At 47.8% G+C, this 23575-nt stretch overlaps 1 protein-coding gene across 1 annotated transcript in view; it reads right to left on the bottom strand.

Annotated features, from left to right (window-relative positions):
- TRAF3 (TNF receptor associated factor 3) overlaps positions 1-23575 on the bottom strand; it is a 722485-nt gene that overhangs the window by 554420 nt on the left and 144490 nt on the right. The gene's annotated exons all lie outside the window — the stretch shown is intronic.

The following is a 23575-nucleotide window of genomic DNA, read 5'->3' on the forward strand; positions in this document are numbered from 1 at the left end:
TGCTCCTTCTCTTTCACACCTCCTTCCTTCCTCTTGCTTTCTATCTCTTCCTTTCTATAGTTTCTGAGTATCCTATCTTTTCTTAATTCTCACCCCTGCCTTTTTCTTTCTATTCTCTGCCACTTTTATTTCCAACTTTTTCTCTCCCATCCCGTCGAAATCATTCCACTATGCTTTCCTATCTCCTGTGCAGCATTTCACTCTGTTGGCTCTTTCTATGCTATATGCTTTGTATTTCCTTCCTCTATTTTCTGACCCTCTCCATTCCCTACCTCTCTTTTCCTCTTTTATACCCCACCCTCTCTTCCTTTTCACCTTTCCAGCTGACCTTGTCCTTATATCCCCTCGTGATTTCTTTCCTTTATACTTTCTTGCTGGGTCCCTTGATTAGCGCTTCCAGTGCATTCTTATCTATCACTATGCTCTTCATCATTCCTGTACAGACCTTATTGCCCTTCTTCTTCCTCATACTCTCCCAGAACCCCTAGCCTCAAAGGTTGTATTTGTTTACTCCAGAGTCTTCACTGGTGTCTCTAGCGAGGCCAGATGGTGCCAGTTCCTCAGTGCTATTTGTCCTGGCTTCTGTAGTGCCCACCACCACAGCTGCTCGATGTATTGGGTGATAACACGGAACAAACAGACACTGCTCCTTGACACACACTTTAAATTGTCCAACTACCTTTTGTAGCAAATCAATGTTGTTTGATTAAAATGTTTGAATCTCTCTCTCTCTATATCTACATACACACGCACACACACTCACACACATACAAAAAGGCCACAGATGGAGAAGCGGATTTTGCTGGAGTGGGGGACACATCGTTACCTCTGACCCACCACAAGCACTTTTTGTTTTGGACCATGTATAATAGCCTTGTTCAAACCCCTTCACTTCCTTTATCACACATTCAGCTTTTTTTTTGTTTTCTGTACAGTGACATAGAAATGTTGTTGTGGACTCTTATGCAAACAAAAATAGCTCCCACCAGGTCAATACCTCATATACAGAGACATCCACATTGACACAACTCCTAAAAAAAAACAGGCATATTCCCACATAGGAAAAGGTAAAAAAGAGTATAATGCATGAGGTGCATCATTTAGGTCAGCACATTGGCTTAAAGAGGATGTACACTTTTCTTGTGGTCCGAGTACGTTTATCAACATTTTCCATCAGCTGTGACATTAGTAAACCTGGTCTTGGAATCTCTCCTTGCTGCCTTTTAGTGTTGCTAATGCATTGGTGTCCGCACTCTGATAATAATTTGTAAAGACCAGGCAGGGCTAAGGTTTTTAACACATGCAACAGTCTGTTACCATTCTTGGACAGGTGTATTTAAACATTCCATTGTTGTATTTCCTGGATGCTAACAACTCGCTCTTGCTTCTTTTTCAACTTCCACGCCACTACCTCAGAAAGCCATTTACTGATAAGCACCACTATTGATCAAGGACAAAATATCCCCCAAAAATAAGCTGTGTTCCAACCCCACACCGTCTTCCCAACAACTCACTTTCAAATACTCCCCAGAGGGCTGATCCATTTAATGTTTGACAACAGCCCTTGAACCCAGACTTCCTGTAGAGCATCACAACCCGTCCAACCTGCTACTGTTTAGAGAACAACTCAAGGATTTCCTGCCAACACCCAGCCTACCAACATGTGATGCTCCTACTCAAGACTCTCTACTTTCCCCAACTCCTGGTTTATTGATCATCAGCCCAAAACTAAGACCGACCTCTTTCTCCAACCTACTGTCCTGCAGAAACAATCCAACGTATCTTCGCCAAATTTCTTTAAATCGATAAAGACAAAGAGAACCAGCCACAAACATAAACTTTCACACTGTGCAGCTATCTTTTCCAGGGTGTCTGAGAGACTGGCAGACAGGCACACATTCACTCAGCACTTCTCTTGTCAATTGACAGAGACAAGGCATTTGATCAAGTGCACTGGCCTTTTTCTGTGGGAAATACTGGATAAGGTGGGTCTGGGTACACGATTCAAAACATGGGAATTGTGCAACTATTCTTGCTCCGCAGCTCGGAGGCTGAGCTGGATTTTCACTTCATCCAAAAGAAATGGACTGATATCCTCCACAAAATGCACACCTCCTCATTCTGTGCCTCGAGAAAAGAAGCAATGCTTAAGATTACTCACTATTGGTATTACACCCCAGCCAAAAGGTTAAATGGAAACTCAACGGTCCTAATGGCTGTTAATGCAACTTCGGCCACCCAGACACACTGACTCATCTCTACGGGCTCTGTCCCAAACTCAAACGCTACTGGTAGGCCGTCTGAAAGATATCAATGAAATGTTTGCAACAGATATACCCTGTCTTTCTAGCTAGGTCCTACTGAGACTCCTCAAACCCCGACACACTCTCTACACTCTAACGAAGGGAAGGCAATGATAATGGCTTTGTGTGGGGCTAAACATTTCATCAAAGTCAAATGGGGTAGAGATACATTGTCGTCTCAATTTGACTAGCTGCATAATCTGTGGGACCTCACAGGGATGGAAAAGCGAACTGCTTCCCTGCAGAACAAGTTGCTACACTTTGACAAAATGAGGGGCCCATGCATCCAATCTCTGTCACAGGACTTTTGGAAACATGTCCTCTTTACTTATGAGTACACCAGCAAACAGGACGAGGAGGCACGCCTGATCAGCAAGTCAAAGACTGACCGCAGAGGGTATGACGCACTAAAAGACCCAGCCCGCTGACACTGAATACGTTGCGAAAGAGCTAATTCTGACGAGAGTGGCTATGCTCCCTGATTGACAACCCCAGATATGTTATCCCTCCCCCCACCTTTCCCAGTCCCCCCTGGTATCCTCCCTTCCTCGCCATCTATCTCCTTCTTCTGTTCTCCCACTGTTATGTCCCACTGTTCTACCTAATCGGCCTTTGGATTTAAGTAAGAGTATTTGTTCCTGGATAAATAAAAAGATCTGAACCATAAAACATCAATGGGTCGGCAAAATATTTAAATTTTAACATTGTTCATATATTATTCCATCAACATAAGGTTTCTCAGATTTGTGGTCTAATATTTTTGCTGTTACTCTCAAACTCTGTAAACTTATTTCACTCTCCTTTGGTCTGCAGAACTCTCTGATAACTCTACTCACCTCAAGGCACCTCTTATAATAAAGTGTTTCTTTGTTCTGTATTTGTACAGTCTCAAAGGCATTACTGTACAAATTCACCAACCTTAAAAAGATGAAACTATGGCTTGGCCTGGTTGAGATTCAAATCCATGAACAGATCACAAAACATGTATTCTCTTTTGATCTCACTGTATCTTCTCTCTCTCTTTCTCCCTCTCTCAAAGTCTTCTTCTTCTCTTCTCAGTTCTCTCACCCTTCATCTCTCTTTCTCTCTCTGCCTCACTTACTCTCATTCTTTCCATTTATCTCCTTCTCATTAGCTTGCTTCCCCCCTTTGTCTGTGCCTTCTACCCTCCCTCCGCCCTCCCGTTGTCTGTGTCTTCTCCCCTCTCCCTCTCGTTGTCCGTGCCTTCTCGCCCCGCCCTCCCTCCCTATGTCTGTGATGCCTACCATTTGCAATGCAATAGGTCTCGCGTAAATGCAAGACCTATTGCATTGCAAATGCTTGTTTATGAGGGGCATCAGGTTGGCCATTGCCCCGGTTCTTTCCCTTCCTCCCCCATCGGCGGTGGCACCATGGCTTTCATTAGAAAAGCTTTCCACCGTGAACTGCATGTTGTGTACTTGCGACTGATACGACGTAGCTGACCTGATGATCTTCTGCTCTACCACACAAGAAATAAAACAATCTTGAAGGAGCGAGAGGTACACTTCACCCCCACCCTGGCGCGAGGCTTCAGCTACGACTCGTCTTGGTCAGAAAGCGTTTTTCGAATCTCCTCTGCTCTTCTCCTTTTAAGGTTCGTCAACTAGAAACGTAGCCGGGGGAGGGGGTTACACTCTTCACACAAAAGAAATCACATGTTGTGCTAAACATTTGCACAGTGTCACAGGGTTAATTCAAGTGACATGGTGTTGGGCATGCAACGCTAAAAGACATGGGCCCATCGAGAGGGCGCAGGACATTGAAGGAGACGAGCAAGAGAAACTAGCTGGCGCAGTACATACGACCAGCAGGTAACTACACATACTACACGCTATACATGCCAATGTGGAACTCTATGAGCACAGAACATACAACACACTAGGAGACATGGATATGCCAATGTGAAATCCTTTGTACACAGAGCTCACTTAGACAGTGGAGACGTGCGTGCCAATATGAAGCTATTTGGGCAGTCCTTCAACATACCAAAAGACATGTGCACACCAATGTGAAACAATCTGGGCACAGGACGTACTGCACACACAAGGTGACATACATGTTAACAAGAAACACATTGTAGGTTGACGTGCATGACAATGAAAAACTATTTGGGCACAGTTGAATCAGAAGAAACTTGAGCATGTCATTGTGAAGCTATCTAGGCACAGTTAATTTTACACCTGCTAGAAGACATGTGCATGGCAATGAGAAATGTTCTGGAAAAAGTACACACTTCACATCTGAGGACAAGTGCATGTAAATGAGAAACTATCTGGGCACAGAACATACAGGGTTTACCTATGTGTATGCCAATGAAAAATTATTTTGTTGCAATACAAACAACACTCAATAGGAGGCAGCACTGGACTCAATCAGCAGCACTCCGGCCAGAGTGCAGTGCTGAGGAGGCCCCCTGGAGCTTAGGGCCTCCCGCACTGCGGAGGCTGCGGGGGCCTGTGTTACGCCCCTGGGAGGCAGCTTCTTGTCAACGTGGTACTATCTGGGCACAGTACACATTGCACTCACTAGGAAAGATGTGTATGCCAATGTAAATCTATATGGGCACAGCACACGCGGTGCCTTGTGTGTCAATGCAAAACTATCTGGGTACAACACACAGTGCCTTGTGTGTGAACACAGTGCTGTGTGTGTGAAAGTAAAACTATCTTGGCACAACATACAGTGCCTTGTGTGTGAATACAGTGCCTTGTGTGTAAATACAGTGCCTTGTGTGTGAATACAGTGCCTTGTGTGTGAATACAGTGCCCTGTGTGTGAATACAGTGCCCTGTGTGTGAAAGTAAAACTATCTGGGCACAACACACAGTGCCTTGTGTGTGAATACAGTGCCTTGTGTGTGAATACAGTGCCTTGTGTGTGAAATTTAAACTGTCTGGGCTCAACACACACAGTGCCTTGTGTGTGAATGTAAAACATTCTGTTCACGGTACACAGAGCACTCACAAGGAAAGCTGTGTGTGTCAATGTAACATTTTCTTGTCACAGATCATACAGAGTTCTCTAGAGAAAACATGTGAATGTAAAACTGTGTAGACACAGGACATACGGAGCTCTCTAGGAAAGATGTGTATGGCAATGTAAACATATCTGAGTGCACCGCATACAGGGCTGTGTGAGTTAATGTAAACCTATCCGGACTCGGTACATACAGCGCTCACTGGAAACGTGTATGTGCCAATGTAAAACTATTTGTGTGCAGTGAGTGAGTACATGGCTCACTGGGGATGACGTGTGCGTGCCGTGCATACAGCGTTGTGTGTGTCAATACAAAAATATTCGGGGGTAGTACATGCAGTGCTTGCTAGTGAGCAAGCATGCAAATGACAAATATTTGTGCAAAGTACAACACAAACTAGAAAAAGCATTTGCAATGCAATATGTCTCGTATTTTCGAAACTTTGACATATTGGTATTGTAAATGACAATGCCTTTTATTAAAAGGCATTGTCATTTACAATACCAATAGCTAAAAATCTCGCAATTGCGAGACCTATTGCATTGCAAATGCTTGTTTTTCTACCTGTCCCTCCAGTTTCTTTCTCTCCAGCGAGTGGAAACAGAGAGGTTGGTGCAGGGCAGATAAGAGGAAAAACACTGATCTGAGGGGCCAACAAGTAAAATAAATGCAGTCATCACAGGCAAGATGCCCCCCCTCGCTCCTGAACCCCGCTCGTGGCACTGCACTGGCTGCACCACTGATAAGCCGGAGCCCCTGATTATGTACCTTCCAATGCCTCTGATCGGAGTCTGTTCCTGGAGGGAACTGCAAACCTGCTGCTTCCCCAGTCACTTGTGAGAGGCTGTGCCCTGTGGGGGAATGCTCTTTCAGAGGGCCCCCAACCCCATCCATTTCCGGGCCTGGCTCTGACTGAAGAGAAACAATGTAACTTGTTACTTTGTTTCTCTTCAGTCCTGGGTCAGCCGGAGGAGCTCAGAGCAGGCTGCACGCTGCAGCTGCTTTAGAGCAAACTTCTCAGAGCTCTCTAAAGATGAGCTGAGGGGGCCCCCCCTTCATGTACTGAAGACTGGGGGCCCCCCCGCACTGCGGGGGCTGCGGGGGCGTTTGTTACGCCCGTGATCTGGGAGAGTTGTGTTCTGGGGTGTCTCATTATTGGTTTCTCCGTTCGTGAGTAGGAGAGCGAGGGAGACACTATAGCTAGTCAGTCCTGGGCTCGTGGGCACTGAGGCGGTTGGAAGGCTTAGCCCCTACACACCGAGGTCCCATATTCCTGCGCATAGTTCTGTGTATGTGCAGAATCCCTGCAACATGGCACCATCAACGTTTGGTCTGGTACTTTTTTTTTACAGAGAATTTTTTTTTTGCCCGAACTTGACCCGAATCTGGTATCAGAGTGCTTCACATAGCACCAGTTGCATTACATGAGGACACATTAATTTTTTAAGAAGGTACGGGGAGATTAAGTGATTTGCCCAGAATCACTGGATGTTCAGCATCATTGCCGAGACTCAAACCCAGTTCTCCAGATTCGAGGCCGACCGCCCTAGCCATTAGGCCAACTCCTCTCCTCTCTACTTATTCACAAGACCCCTCAGTAGTGCTTGTGCTTGTCCACAATACTCTCTCTCCAATTACCGGAGACGTCCGTGGCGCGAGGGCTTTACCTCCTATGTTAGAGGTTAGAAGTTTTTCAAGCTTGGATTTTAAAAGGTTTTCTTCTTTAATACCCAGTGTTGCGCTACTGTTTTCTTTCTTTTCCTTTCTTCCGCTGTTTAGATAATGGCTATTGCTATTGCTACTCATAATCGCGCAGCACTAACTGCTCATTTGACTCAACATGGAGTCCCGGCTACGGGGGCAGACATTATCTTTGTGGTTGAAGGGAACGCTGCTTTTCACCTCAAGGTTTTTTACTCTTGGGTTAAGTTTGTGGCGGTGGATGGTAATGACAATTTCTTTTATGAATATGAACATGCCGCGGTTCCCCAGGATTATAGACCTTATCGGTCACTTGAAGTTCCATTGTCAGCTTGGGAGCACACCATCTGGTTTAATGGTGCCCTACCTCACCCTGTTACAATGGTCTGTTTAGGCCCTTTATCGGTCGACGGGGCCACATGGCCCGTTTTGGCGGGATTTACACCACACCCAAATTATCGTGTTGTTACACACGCAGAGCTGCGAGAATTACATGAATCTTTAGTTCATATTCACAGAAGCGTGATACAATATATGTCTCGCATGATCCAAGTGGCTCCTGCTGGAGCTCCTGCTCAGCAACCAGGACATGGAGGCATGGTAATTAGCCCAATCATGATTAATTCAGTGATGGGAAAACGTCCTTAAAATAGGGATGATTACCGTTCTGGTTAGCAGATCGATATTTCCCAATACTACTTCTTTGGATAAACACAGGAAACTAACAATGAGTTTACCAAAGGGTCTTATTCCCAATTTATCCGACTGCACCACTTTGGGGAGAGTGTTTGCAGCGCTGTATTCTCTATGCTTTGGCACCCCCTCCATGACAGTGCTTCCGACAGTTCTTAAGAAGGGTCAGGAGGAATACGGGGCGGAGGCCGCTCTGGAGTTGGGGATGAGACTAGTTAGGGTATTCCCTGTAGTCCCGGACATCATACTAGCAAATATTAAAGGAGAAGCAGTTAGTTTGCAAGTAAGTCAGCGCCTTGAGGCAGTTGCTGACATGGATTAACAACGCAAATTACCTAAGATTATCGCTAAGGTGTATAAATCATTAGGGCGTAATAATTTGGAATTAAACCTTTTACCCAACCGCAGATTAAACCCCCTCCTGAAAAGGAGGGGCGTCCATTCTTTCCTAAAAAGAATTGGAACAAGAATAAACAGCAGCAGAAGCAGCGTTCGCGTGCTGGATCACCGATACCTGATGCTTCCGAGCGTAGGTATGATTTGCGTGACCGCTCTAAGATTAAGACGTCATAGAGGTTTCAGGATCCTGATACTCGCTCTCCTCGTTCTTTGCAGGATTCGTCAGATCAACAGTCCGGTGGAGGGGAGCGTCAAGATCTTAGCCAAGGCGAGACCATGCACCAACGTCGTGATCCGCCACGCCAGTTTGACGTAAAGGTCAAACCGGAGGGACAACTGCCTTACCGTGCTCCGTTTCAAAAGAAAAAAGTTGCCGCTTTAACAGCGAAGTATGCCTCAGATGGTGCGAACCCAGCTCCTCGATTGGAGATGGGCGGTGACACTCCTTGACAGCACGGCTGAAGTTACCATAGTACGGGAGGTCCTCCGTCATTGTCTGGAGGCGAGTGCAACTGACACACATTTATTACAGTGGAAACAGCTGATACAAGAGTTGCCACCCCCTTATAGACTTTATGAAATAGTCCTTCAAATTGAGGGTGATATACAACATACAATTAAGGGTATCTTTTGGGATAACCTTACCTCGACGTACAACATTTTGTTGGCGGAGGCGGATTGGCCTCCTCCATTTGTTTTGGCTTCATCCCGAGGTAAAGACGTGATACTTGCGAGTTTTTCAAGTTAGGTCTCTGAAGTGATTAAACAGGCTTGCGCGTCGGAATGGGCATTAACTCTTGCACCGGCGGTGTATCGCAATCAGGTGGGCTGGGATAGAGATTCACCGGCACATGAAATTACTTTGCGATCAATGCCACAGCCTCAGGCACAATATTCGATCAAACGGGAGGCGAAACGGTCCGCTAGTTACATTTTGACCCGGTTGGAATATCGGGGTGTAATTGAACCCTGTGTTTCATCAATGAATAATCCTCTTTTTCCGATATCGAAACCGGATGGTTCATATCGTATAGTTTTGAATTATAGGAATTTGAACAGTCATGTTCGACCGTTTGCCGTACAGAACACCCACAGCTCTGCGTTAATGAATAACATTCTCCTTAAAAAGTATAAAATGATTTTACAGTCACATTTTGGCTCCTGAGAGCCATGACTGGACTGCATTTACTGCTGTCGGCAATCAGAAAAGATTTACAAGATTGCCCATGGGCGATAAGAATAGCTCTGGTGTGTTTGCTGTACGTGTTGTGTCACTTTTACACGACATTAATCCTTATGCTTTCTCTTACGTCGATGACATTTATTTGACTGATAATGAATTGATACAGTATCTTGTGCGTGTTGACCCCATCATATTGTCCTTTGCAGACTTACGGTACAGATTTAATTTTGCTAAGTCTCATATCACCTATTTGGCGGTTCTCTTTTTGGGATATGGACTCAATAATGAAGAGAAGGGCACTCCACTTTCTGGAGAAATGTGCTCAGTTACAGCCTCCTTCTACTCTTAAGAAGTTACAATCTCTGCTAGGTTTTTTGAATTTCGGAAGGACATGCATTCCTGATTATGCTCAGCATATCAAACCGCTTTAGGCGTTGATACAACCTTCTTTTTCGTCTTCCAGCTGGCTTCCGGAACATACAGAAATTCTTCAGTCTTTGCAGTCTGATCTGCTTATGACCAACTTCTTGTTAACTCGTGACAACTAATCTAACTTGGTCATACGGATTGTACCTGGTACAGCGGATTTCACTTACCTGACATTCAATGAGTGAGATACAGTCCCCATTGCCTTTAAATCTCATTTGTACACATCAGCAGAGATGCGTTTTTCCCCCATTGAGAAATATTTTACAGCAGTACAGATAGCGATCCTGAAGGAGCACTCTTTGTCTCAGGGAAAATTCATTCTTACGGTATCGCCTGTGCATACTGTAGAGGCGGTCACAAAGGTGGGTGTACCGAACTCTAAGGCCTTATACCCGCGTTGGATTCAGTAGGTGAGTTATTTGACTTCAGCTGATGTCACTTTTATCTTTGACCCATCCTTGCAACGCAGGAGTTTTTACAGTACAAACGGGTTCATCCTGCCCCACAGTTTTCGCTGCCTCTTGACCAATACAAATATATGGTATATACCGACGGATCTGCCCAGCTGGCCGTTGATTCCAAACATGCTTATCGGCCGCCTGTGTTATTGTGGCGGGCTCTATGTTTGACAGTGAGTTTAAGCCTTCCTTAGTCCACACACAGTCTCTTGGTGACTGCACGGCTCAATTGGCTGAGCTGCGAGCTTTAGTATTGGCTTTCAAATTTGCTGATCCAGATGTACCTACACTTATAGTGTGCAATTCTTTCTATTGTGTACAGTCCTTTAATGACAATCTATTCTTTTGGACTCAAAATGATTATCAGGAATCTAAAGGTAGCGCAATCAAGCATAAAACGCTTTGGGTTCGAGTGGCAGCGCTTAAAGAATGCTTGCCGCTCACATGTTATACATACTCTTGGCCATCAGCGTGTGGGAGCACATGCTGTTGGTAATTCTTTTGCTGATGAGACAGCCAAATCTGCAGTTGCCACGTGTTATCTGCAGTTGCCATGTTTTCAGTAGCAGCAGCTACAATGTCCTTGACTAAAATTGATAATGACATTCTGGTGGCTATAGCTGCTATGAGGGATGGGACGGCGTTTCACGCAAGGTTTCCCTTCTAAGTATTTGTATAATTTATCACCAAACAAGTTCCCTTCACTTCAATTACATCCGTTGGGGATTGGCTGATTCCCAACGAGGACCGCAGGTTTCCTTTAACAGTTGCCGCGCACGAAGGCATGGCATCTGCACATGCTGGAGTTTCAGCAACGGTGTCTCTTTTGCAGCAGAGTTATTGGTGGCGTGGTCTGTATAGACAGACTCGTAATTATGTACTTTCTTGTGACATTTGTCAACAGATTAAACTGCCCACTGTAGCACATCCACCACACACGCAGCTATACATCTCGAATCAACCATATGGATGTCTTTATCTCGATCACTGCAGTCCCTTGACGTCCGACACTGCCTATAAACATATTCTGGTTGCAGTGGATTCATGCACTACATTCCTTTGGGTTTGGCTGCAACGTAGTGTTGACATTCTATAGTGGAGCGAATGAACCGTGTCTTAAAGCAATCTTTTGACAGCTAGAGTCTTAGGTACTGGCAGAGGTTGGCTGACTCATTTATATGGGGTTCAGCGTGCACTAAACAATCTCCCGGGAAGATCTCTGGGTGGGCGGACCCCATACAAAATGCTCTTTGGCATCAAAATGTTTGTGGCAGACATTGATGGTCTAGACGTTGTGGCAGCTGCCACAACATTTGACGTGGATAACCATTGTGTTATGTTATAGGATCTACAAAAGACTCGAGACACTCTTGCTAGAGGTGAGTTGTACTCCTCCGAAGACACAGAGGTACTGATCCCAGTCACAGTGTGGCTTCCGAAAGTTGGAGATATGGTCCGGGAAAAGCTAGAGAACAAAAAAGAATTTGGTCCCTCCTACCGTGCACCAGTCCCTCTTCTTGGATTAAAGGGCACTCAAACTGTGATTTTGCCTCCACTACCTGGCCGCAAGGAAAATCGCTACATTTCCATTGAACATGTCAAGTTGCACCATTTGGCCGATACTGAATAGTATGCCCAAAACCGTCCTCAGCTTCAACGACTACACCTCGAAATAATGACTTGCCATCTGTGGAGCTTATTGTGGACACTGCTACACGTGCGTGCCAATCATCTTTTAATGCTGATGACCTTTGTATCGACTCGAGCTGTTGGTTATTACATGGACAGAGACAACTTTTCTTTAACTTCATCATCCTCTTCATCGAATTCTACTGTGTAGGACCCTCCGAGTCGATGTTTTTCCTTTCTTTTCCTGGTTTCACAGAACTTATCTGGTTCCTTCTTGGACCTACATTTGGATGGTACTTAAAATGATATTTCTCTTCATGTGGATTAGGTTTGTGACTGTCTATTGTCTTTTAATTAATGGTCATTATTTGCCTGAACGCTCTAATGCACATTTGGTTGATGGTGTTTTAGCCTCACACACCTCATCTCATGTAATGAAAAGGGATCAATCCCATGTTAACATTTCGGCTTTGCCAGTGGTAGATGGCATTGTTTGGGATAAAGTTCAATACAAAATATATGGCCCGACATAGACAATTCGAATGCCATATGTTTTTCGTGACTCATTAGGTGACGTTGTCACACCTGGGATGCATTCCGACGACTGGGATGTTAATGCCGTACATTCATTATTTTCAGATTTAAAATATTACGCTGCTTTTGAAACTGCGGATTTGTATTTGAATTCTGCCAATTATGCTGATTTATTCTGTTTCCAACATTACGGTCATCATTTTTTTTTTATAAGTCAAACACAGTCCGCAATCAGCTTAAATATACACAATGGGAACATTGACCTGCCCCATTTGCAGGTAGTTCACAAACACAGAAAAATAAGTTTATCTACTTCTCTGGCTATAATCTATCTGACCCGAGGTCCCATTTTTATAAATTGAGTACACAAACACATATGAAATTCATGCCGACCCATACTAAATTGGTATATATCCTTCGACTTTTATAACCGATTTATCCTTGAAAGGTTATGATTATTGGAAAGATACAATTGATTTGAAATTGATATGGGGAATAAAAAATTGACAGGTGCAGGGAACTGAATCATTCCATCGTGCATGTTTGATACCATCACAGCTGTTATTTTTTAATCAGACAGTGCAACAAGCTACCTGATTTGGTTTAGCTACTGCTAAAAATTAAAATTTTCCCTCATTTCCGTCATTAGCAGCTTATGACTACTGGCAGCAATATACAAATTATTCTATTGAGGACTTGCAGGGTATGGTCCTCAACGTTACCCTCAATTCGTCAACTGTTGCTCTGCTGGGTTGGTTAATATGGCCCCTTAGTTCTAATGCTTGCCAGTTGCGTTTTTTAAATTTAACAGGGGGTTTATGCTCAGTAGACCTGACCCTCGTTTTCCACAAACACATACTGTTACTTCATATTCTGTGGGTAAATTGTGTGAACGGTGGTTGGGACAGTCATCGTTATCATCTGTGAAACAACATCTCTCACGTTTATCTGGAGACATTGATCTGGCAGATTTTCTCTTCGGTCACGTGTCTCCTCGTCCGAAACGTTTCGCATATGCAGCATATAATGAAATCTGAAAACTGTCCCAAATGGAGGCAGCTTTCAGATTGCAGCAACTAGATCAAGACAATTTGTGTAAAGTTTTGGATGTGGTAGACAACAGCATTAATATTTTGTATTCACACTCTGGACAATATTGTTTCATCAGTTATTGACATTGTGCAGAATGATGTGTCAGTTTTGTATCATGGTCAAAATCAGTTGCGCTCCGTAATGCATGCAGTTAGGCTGGACTTTCCAAACATTAAAAATGGAAAAGTGCCTTGGAATTATTTGAACACAACTGCCCTGTTTTTGCCTTTTAATCTAACCGGCAAACAAAAGCTTATGTCAATGGAAGATTCAACATACATCTTGTTACGTATTGAGAAGTTAGAACAACGACCGTTCTCAATAGCCGAGACCGATTCCTCTGTATGGTTAATAAATGGGATTATTTCTTTGCCCATTTCCCTCTTTCAATTTACTGCCTGTATGAAACATTATCCTATTGGAAGATTTGAACCCCTGGGTAGTACTTTTCTGCACGAAATATGGTCTTTACCATTTAAATTTCACTGTCTACTGTTATATGGCCATTAGGGTCATTGTTGACATTGCTAAATTAGCATGAACTCTGCTGCCATGATGCTGCTTTTGCGCACGTTACTACATGACTTTATTTTTTAAGACTCTGTTTATGCCTTTCACATGAGAACTGTCTGATTTTTGTGTTCTCTGCTAGTTCCTGGAGATTAGTCTAAACATGATGTGCAAGGTCGATAAACCATGCCCCTTGTTATTCTGTCCTGGTTAGTCCCTAGCACCTAGACAAAACATGCTAAACACAGCTGCGCAGCTGGAAACTCGTGTTTTGATATTACGGAGATGCATTTTGTTCAAGCACACATTTGGAGAGAGACCTTTCCATGGAGAAGAGCTATGCTGTTCCTATGATGTAAAGCTTCCATTAGGCTTTAGGGTATGGGGTCTGCTGACAAAGCCCAGAGATCTTCTTTTATATAATAACATTTCTTCTAGTCAAGGGGAGGGTGGTTAGGCCTTATAGTCCTTTTTTTTCGCTGTCTGTATATGATGACATCTCCCTTTATAATTTATGGAATTATAACAATGCTAATTGTTCTGAATTTATGCATTTCGCTGCTGGTAGTGGCTCGTATACTGCATTATAGAGCACGACGGTTAATCTAAACATTTTGAACTATTACAATGACTCTGCCACTTCTGCTTGTGGACAAGTAAGAGTGAGTGAGCGAAAGGGTATCTCTTGCTACGGCGATTCCTGAGAGAGACTGGAGTGTCGTGTTTTTGGTTGTCTAATCATTTGTAGCTTTGTGATTATGTAGGAGAACGAATGAGACACTATAGCTGGCCGGTTTTGGGATTTTGGGTACTAAGGTGGTAGGACGGTACAGCCCCTATACACGAGGTCCTGTTTTCCTGCGCATAGTTCTGTGTATGTGCACAATCCCCGCAACACTACTAGAGGATAAGGAGGTTTTCCGGACAGGGGAGGATTGTGATTCCACGATAGGACATGCGTTAGTCTGTACACAAGTTCAGCTTCACAGTGCTTGCAACGTATCGGCACCTAATTTGGCCAGTTTTCTAAAAGGAACACCAGTTTCCTAAATAATTCCCACGCTCACATTGCTTTCTAACGGTAGTTATCTTATCCTAAATAACCACAACTGCTTCGGGTTACAGGCAGGTATTCCATATAAAGTGACGGTCTCCGAAAGAGTTACTTGTTGCAGCAATGCTCTTTTTCCTCCCCCACATGGGATTGTAGATAGAGCCCTGTGGCCTTTGAAAACAGACTTCAATTAACTAAGCAGCCTCAAAGTGCTATTGTTTCAACAAGAAGTTGCTCTCACTTCTGCTTGAGAGACCTTCGAATTGGAGGTGGCTAGAACATCTGGTGAGATTCAGTCACTGAGGAATACGAATCTCCCACTACATTTTGGGTAACTGATTCATCAAATTTTTTATGCGGCCGATACTGAAGGCCTAGCTAATTTTTTTTAACTTGTGGGCTCTGGCCTTTTTTCATCTTTTCAGACAATTTTTGGAGTAATACCGCCCTTTATACATTTTATTTTTTCCAGTGCATTCAGTGGTTTTCCACTTATTCACTTGCTGGCGTGTAGAGTGCTGGTACTTCTCCTCCTGTTACGCAATGGATGCCGATCATGTGGTTCTACACAGACCAGGCCCATGGCGACTAAACCGTGGAATAATGCAGCAACGTTTTGAATGCTAGCTATAGGCAACACTGAGTGTGAGCTATGGGCTTACCTTTCGCTTCACGTGCGTGTAACCTGGCACCTTCCTGTCCTGCCACTTCCTGGCCCTGGTGTGAGGGGGAGGCTATTTAGCCTTCCCCCACCCTCCTGGCGACCTCTTTGTCGCCCACCTCGCCACATCGTAGCATCGGTCGTTGTCCTCGCCTCGTCGCTGCGATCCCGGTCCCCACGCCACTTTGGTCGTCATCGTTCTGTGTCACAGGATCAACGGTGAGTCTTGCTGCACCCACTCCGCCCCGGCCCTGTCCCTGGGCTGTACCAGGTCGACGGGGCCCTGTGGCTCGGATGGCCACGGGCGGAGGGGGCGCAATATGGGGGCAGGGGTGGCTTAATAGGCCGACGCTTCGGTCCGTCGTCGGCGCCGTCAATGAGCGGTAACAGCAGGTAGCAGGGACTTAGCCCGATTAGTGGGGCCCCTGATGGTTCGCGGAAAATGGCGCGAAAGGGTTGCAGGATTTAAATGTGTAAGCTACAAAGTCACGGTGGCCAAATGGTTAAAGTATGAGACTCTTGGTGGCGCTGGCCCCGAAGCGGTGGGTCATCCTGCTAACACGGGCTATCCTTTCACTCCGCCCCCCGCGCATCGAGCTAGGGTTCGGGGGGTTTCGCGGCACGGTCTAAATCATCCCCTGCCCACGCGTCGCTGCAGCGAAATACTGTGAAGGGTAAAGCGCTCCAATACCGTCCGAGTAGGAGGAGGAGCTTAGCGCGCATCCAAGATGCTCGCGTGAGCACAGGGCTCCCCGGACCCTCGCCGCTCCTCGCAACTTATCCTGATGATATCCTGATTTCTTGGACAGACTTTTGAAGGCGAACCTAGACTGAGTCCATAACTCTTTCCAGAATTTGAATCGGACTTGGGCGACCGAAATTACGGCACTTTGAACTTTTGAGGCCCACCTTGAGGCCGTGGCGGGGACTTGGTGATCTGTGGAGCCGGGGCGTAGTTGAACAACAACGGCATTGGGACCTCCTCAGTGGCCGTGTCCCCACTTTCGGTTTCGCTTTCGATTTCTGGCGTGGTCTGATCGAGGGCCTGTTTCGCTCGGCCGGGGACCAATCCAGCCTCCTTCTGTTGTCATCGCTGCCTTCTCATCACAGCGTACTGGGTCAAGTCGCGCCTCTCTCCGGACCCCACGAGCCAGCTTCTTGGCCGGCCGGTGCCCGACCTGCCGGCCGCCATTTTCACTCGGTCTTGTGGGCCCCTCCGGGGTGCATCTTCCACCATGGCGGGCAGGGGTGAGCCTGAAAGGCGGAAGACCAAGACGTCTCTTTGTGGGGGACAGTTCCAGACAAATGTTATGGACCGCTATACTCAAGCCAAAGGATCCCCCGGGCCTTCCAGCAGTACACCGGAGGACGCCAGAGAAGACCTATCTGCCCCTGTTGACTTGTCCCTGCAGGACATTATGGGCGCCATCACCGGCATGAAGGAGACCATCGGCCAGCAGTATGAGGCCCTGGCTCATAAAATTGACACCGTCGCCATTGACGTCACTCTAATCAGGGCTGACCTGTCCAAAACTAATGAGAAGGTGAAGTCATTGGATTTGAAGACCTCCAGCCTCACGGCCGATGTGTCGGGCCTCTTAACAGACCTTGGCGCTCTGAAATCCGCCAACGACTTGATGTCCCATCGGCTGGACGATTTTGACAACAGGGCAAGACGCAACAACATCCGCGTCATAGGTGTTCCGGAGAATCCCAAGACTCGTTCTGTTGACCTCCTGGTTGAAGACCTAATCCTTACTCATCTTGCCCCTTCTGGACTCAGCAAGTTCTTCGCTGTGGAGCGTGCACATCGTGTTCCGGGCGGCAAGTCCAAGCCTGGCGCTCCCCCGAGGCCTATCATTGCTAAACTCTTTCATTTCAGGGACCGTGATGCGATTTTGCAGGCCTCGAGGGTGCACGGCCCGGTGAAATTTGAAAACTCCTCTGTCAATTTTTTTCCGGACTTCACTCAACTTGTGCAGAGACAGAGGATGGGCTTTCAGGGGGTTAAGCGACGTCTTCGAGACCTGGGCTTGAAGTATGCTATGCTTTTCCCTACCAGGCTTCGAGTGGAACATGAGGAACGGACCTTCTTTTTTGAACGACTGGACAATGTGAGTGACTGGTTGGATTCCCTGCCTGGCCGGGGCGATCGAGCGGGGCATCCTGGCGGTGCCGAAGGTGGTGAGCCTCCACAGAAGTGATCTTTCGGTCCCTAACCTTGATAATCGGACATTGCTCAGTTGGGTTCTACCTTTTTTGTATATTTTGTCTTATAGTAGTTCGTGTCTGGCTGGCGGGTGGAGACAGGCCTCTCTCCTCCTCCGGGGTCTTTTTGTAGAATGGGATTGTTAGGGCGACAGGCACACTGCATTTTGGGGTGGTTTTGTTGTTTGCAGGGGTGCAGGGAGGGTGGAGTTGTAATGGGTTTTGGTTGGGGGGTTTGTGTTTTCTTTTCTCAAGGCGGCATATTGGTTCTTTCTTTGCTTCTGGTGTCCTGCTCTCTGTGGGGAGACTCCTGCTACTTTTGTGGGGATGGGGGGTAGTGGGTTGAGGTTGATATCTTGGAACGTCAATGGATTGGGGGATCGTATCAAACGGGGTGTTGTATTGCAATATTTGCGTCGTTTGACTCCTGATGTCGTACTCCTGCAGGAGACGCATTTGGTTGGCAATGTGTGTCATGCTATGAACAGGTGGGGATACCGATTGGTTGCACACTCTGGGTTCACCACTGGTTCCAGAGGGGTTGGTATTCTTGTCCGGTCTTCCCTCCCACTAGAGATTGATAAGGTCATCCTTGACGACAGAGGGCGTTATGCTGCCCTAACTGGGAGGTGGGAGGGCAAGACCCTTTCCTTGGTCACGATATATGTTCCCCCAGGCCTCCAGACATCTACTTTCTCGGATGTCGGCCGGCTGTTGTTGGAACTCCCCGATAGTCTTCTCCTCATGGGTGGGGACTTTAACTCGGTGCTATCCGGCGATCTGGATCGTCACCCCCCAGGGCCCTTCCCGTTTCCCAATCATGGCTCGGTGGGTTCTTGGACACCTTCGGTCTGGTGGATTGCTGGAGGTTAATGCACCCGACGCAATGTCAATACACCTTCCACTCTTGGGCTCATGGGAGTCTCTCTAGGCTTGATTAATTCCTCATGCCCGCGGCCCAGTCCACCCACGTTGGGGAGGTTCGACACTTGGCCCGGGGCATTTCAGACCACTCCCCTGTGTGGCTGTTTTTTGACACTGGGACGCTAGCCGCGGGGCGGATCGCCCCTATTAACCCTTGGCATCTGCGCAACCCCAGGACTCGCGACAGCCTCATTAGGTCGCTCGACCACTACTTCCTGGAGAACGAGGGGTCTGTCCTGTCCAAATTGTGTCCGGATAAAGTCGCTTTCCCTCCCTAGTGACCAGCGGCTGGCCACCATAGTTGTGATTCCCAAGGAGGGCAAGCCTTGTGATCGTTGTGCCTCATACAGGCCCATTTCCCTACTGAATGCTGAACCAAAGATCCTCGCCAAGGTCCTCGCTAATCGCCTACTCGCTGTTATCTGTGACCTGATTCATCCGGATCAATCTGGTTTCATCCCGCACCGGAACACCGCTCTCAACCTGCGGCGTTTGCATGGCGTTCTCGCCAGGGCGGAGTTTCTTTCCGAGCCGGCCATCTTGGCTTCCTTGGACGCCACGATGGCCTTTGATATGATAGAATGGTCATACCTTTGGGCCTTTCTGGCGAAGTTCGGTTTCGGGCCGGGATTTATTAGTTGGGTCAGACTTTTATATACGGATCCGCTGGCTCAGGTTGTTGTCAATGGGAGGGTGTCCCAGCCCTTCGCTCTCGGGAGGGGTACTAGGCAGGGGTGTCCGCTGTCCCCCCTGCTCTTTGCTCTTGCTTTAGAACCGCTCGCAGCCTGGCTCCGATGGGAACCGTCGATAAAGGGCATTCAGTGGGCCCCTGGCTTTGTAGACCGAGTCTCGTTGTACGCCGACGATATTCTTTTGTACCTCACCTCCCCGCGTGAATCCCTTAATGTCCTTTTTGACGTCCACACTTCTTTCGGGAAAAACTCCGGGCTGATCATCAACTGGTCCAAATCCTGTGTGTATGTTATTTCTGGTGACCTTCCCCCCTTGCCGAATAGGTTTCCCATTCTAATTTCGCAATCCGGTTTCAAGTACTTGGGGATCTACGTATCGTTGGACCCGGCGGTCCGCCATGGGCATAATCTCCTTCCTCCTCTCCGGCGACTAAAGTTGGACGTGGCTCGCTGGCGTAGGTTGCCGTTGTCGCCACTCGGTCGAGCGGCACTTTTTAAAATGATGTCCCTGCCCCGATTTCTTTACGCACTCCAGAACTCCTTTGATATTATTCCGGCGGCCTACTTCCGGGAGGTGGAGGGTCTACAGAGGAGACTTATTTGGGACGGTCGCGCTCGTATCGCTCTTGCAAAACTGACTCTCCCCTGGTATGACGGGGGCATTGCGCTCCCGGACATCAGGAGGTACTATTGGGCCTCCCAGCTGTCCGCTGTCAACCATGCTACGTATGCACCCGGCCCAAATCCGGCTTTCGAGATGGATAAATATCAGTTGCCTGGTGGCAACTTCAATAGAGCGCTCTATTCTCGGACGGCGGGGAGGAACCTAACGGGACCCACTAAGATTGCAGTGCGTGCGTGGAGGGATGCCAATGTGGCCATGCGTTGGAATGATCGCCTGACACGAGCGACCCCCCGGTTTGCGTCGGATGGATTGGGATGCCTCTGGACGACAAAAGGTTTTGAGAACTGGGATATGATTGGCATTAGCAGAGTGGGTGATCTCTGGGTGAAAGGTTCTGTCAAATCCTTTGCGGTGCTTCAGAGTGAGTATGAGCTGAGGGAGTTCTTCAGGTACGCACAGGTTCGCCACGCTTTGCTGTCGGTTTTCAAGGCCGGTACCACGATCCCCGTAGCTTCACCACTCGAGGACCGTATACTTGATGGTCATCTGCCCGATAGTACGATTTCTTTGATTTATAAGAAGTTAACCAACAGTCGGGCGGACCTCCTTGTACATCTTCGGGAGGCCTGGATCGGAGACGGGTTGGAGTTGGATGACGAGGACTGGCAGTCTGCATTGTCTTCCCCGAAAGAGGTCGTCATTCCTGCCCGTCTCCGTCTTGTCCAGGTTAAAATTCTTCACCGTGTGTATGTGATGGGTCCTCGTTTGGTTGCGATGGGTTTTTCTTCGGATGGGCTGTGTAAGCGCGGCTGTGGTATGAGTGCCACCTTCCTTCATATCCTTTGGGAGTGTCGCGAGGTTGCGGCTTATTGGCGCCGTGTGCATGCGGTAATGGAGTGTGTCACTGGGGTTGCTCTGTTGCCTGAGGCTCGTCGATGTTTGCTGAATGTATGGGAGCCGAATGATTATAACGTTGCCCAGGCCCGGTGGGCGGCACTTGGGAACATGATTGCAAAGAGGGATATCGCGCAGCTTTGGGGTTCCCGACGGCCTCCCACCGTGTCAGTGTGGAAGGAGAACATAGACTGGTGTATGTTCAGGGAGAAGACGGTATATCTGGTGCGAGGCAAGCCTGGGGCGTGGGGTAGAATTTGGTGTCAGTGGAACGCCTACCGAGGTAACATTTGTATGCCCCCTTTTGAAGATACTTCTGATATTTCCCTGTCCCCCTGATCCTGGGGTTCCCTGAGTACTGTACTCTTTACGCTGATTGTTCTTGCCTCCCCGCTGCCTCCCCCCTCCCCCCCCCCCGGTCATCTTTATTGACCTCCTGATTCTTTACCTGGTAGGGTGGGGTCCCCCCGTCGGCGCTTGACACTGTCTAGACTGTTTCTCGCCTTGAGTTTTGTTTTTCTTCTTTGTTCGTTTTCCTTTTTTCAAAATTTAAAATATCAGTATTCTGCCTAACTTCTGCGTTGCCGAGCATAACTTTGTAATCCTGCTGCGCCTCTGGGGATCAGTCGCTGCTTTGTGACGTCACGTAATTGGCATGCATGTGCTAGCGGCCGGCCCTGGTGGTTGTAGGCCCACGTTTGTATTGTTGCTTTCTGCACAATAAAGTTTTTCAAAAAAAAAAAATACCGTCCGAGTACACACTCAAAATTGGGGCCCGGTTTCAATGCCCGCACTCGCCACGCTAACGAGCGTGAGATCGTGCCCTCAGTTGACGATACTGGGCGGTTCACTCCTCCCGCACTGTCCTTGAGTTGGGCCTGGGTTGGGGTTGTTGTCGCGGAGGATAGACAGCGGGGCTCCAATACCTTTCCGCACTCTCATTGAGGGTGGGCTTCATGGGCAAGTCATTGTTGATCCCCCCCCTCCCCTCAGGGCCTCGAGCCGGGTCCGGGTGAGGCTCCGAGGAGGTGGTCGCCGACGGGGGTGTGCTGTTGCGGGCCGCTGGCCTCGTGGTGGCGGCACCATCCTGTGATCCCGGGCGACCGATTGTGTTTGGTCACCTGTGCGTCGAGGTCCGGGGATGTGCTCCTGTCTGCGCCGCCGCCGTGCGGGCGGCATTCCTTATGGAGGCATCAGCGACCTGTGATCTGGGGCAAATCATTAAATTGATTTCCAGGTGGGGGCCGTGGGGATGTGGTTCGTAGGCTGCGGTCGCGTCAACATTTAATTCGCAAGCAAGCAAATCCCCCTTCCCCGCCCCCCTTTGGGTTAGCACAGGTACAGTGCTTTCAGCCAAGGCAAGTAGAGGCGCAATGGTGTCAGCGGTGGCGCAACTTTAATGTTGCCGCCATATGGCGCGAACGCGGGCGGCGAGCCTCGGTGTCGCGTCACTATCCTGTGAGTCTAGGCAAAGCGATTATTTCCCCGGGCATAAAGTTGGGGCCGGAAACGGCAGAGCAGTGCTTAGCTCAGCAGGCGAGAGGTAGCGGGATCGATGCCCGCACTCTCAATTTAAAAAAAAAAAAAAAGGGGGCAATGACGCACTCGCCGCGATGAGGATGTCGCGCGGCCGCCAAAGGTGCGGTTTGCAGGTTGCGAACCTCTTAGGCGCGTCCACACCCTGTGATCGTAGGCAAATCACTTATTCTCCCAGTGCCTGGACGGATAAGGTAACTACGGGGCTGTTTAAGGCGTTCCACACCCTCTGGTGAACTCGCACCGATTGAAAGTTGAAGGGATGGGGTGCCTAGGCTAGACTGCCGATTTTGGTGCTAGAACCCAGGGTTCAATCATCTCGGGTCGCATCCACATCCTGTGATTCCGGCCAAATCATTTAAGCTCCCCATGGCTGAATGCGTATTGTAAATACGGTGCGCGTGTATAGCGCTCCAATACCGTCGGGTCGAGCTCGCGGTATATAAATTTGCAGCACTTTTTGCAGCCTTTCAAAGGGGTTCACCTATCGTCCAATGGAGAGTTCATTGGTTTGGGAGTGCAGTTAGCATGGGATTTGAACGAGCAGGTCAGGTAGAAAGCCGAAGGGATGGGCCTCGGCTGGACTGCCGATTTTGGTGCTGGTAACCAGGGTTCGATCATCTCGGGTCGCGTCCACATCCTGTGATTCTGGCCAAATCACTTAATCTCCCCGTGCCTGAATGCGTAATGTAAATACGGTGCTCGTGTAGCGCGCTCCAATACCTTCGGGTCGAGTTCGCGCTATATAAATAGGCAACAATTTTCACAACCTTTCAAAGAGGTGCAGCTCTCGTCCAAGGGAAAGTTCACTGGCTTGGGAGTGCAATTAGCATGGTTGACTCAAGCGAGCAGGACAGGTACACAAAGTTGTGGCTATAAAAGATAGCCTGGTTTACTTGTGTACGGCGTGTAAAAAAAAAAAAAAAAAAAAAAAATTATCCACATTCCGTGATCAAATCACGTAATCGCCGCGACGAGGATGTGCTCCATCGGCTGTGCTGCCGTCAAAGGTGCGGAAACCAGGTTGCGAGCCCCGTAGGCGCGTCCACATCC

Source organism: Triturus cristatus, chromosome 9, assembly GCF_964204655.1.
Source record: "Triturus cristatus chromosome 9, aTriCri1.1, whole genome shotgun sequence".
In the NCBI taxonomy this organism is placed as follows: Eukaryota; Metazoa; Chordata; class Amphibia; order Caudata; family Salamandridae; genus Triturus; species Triturus cristatus.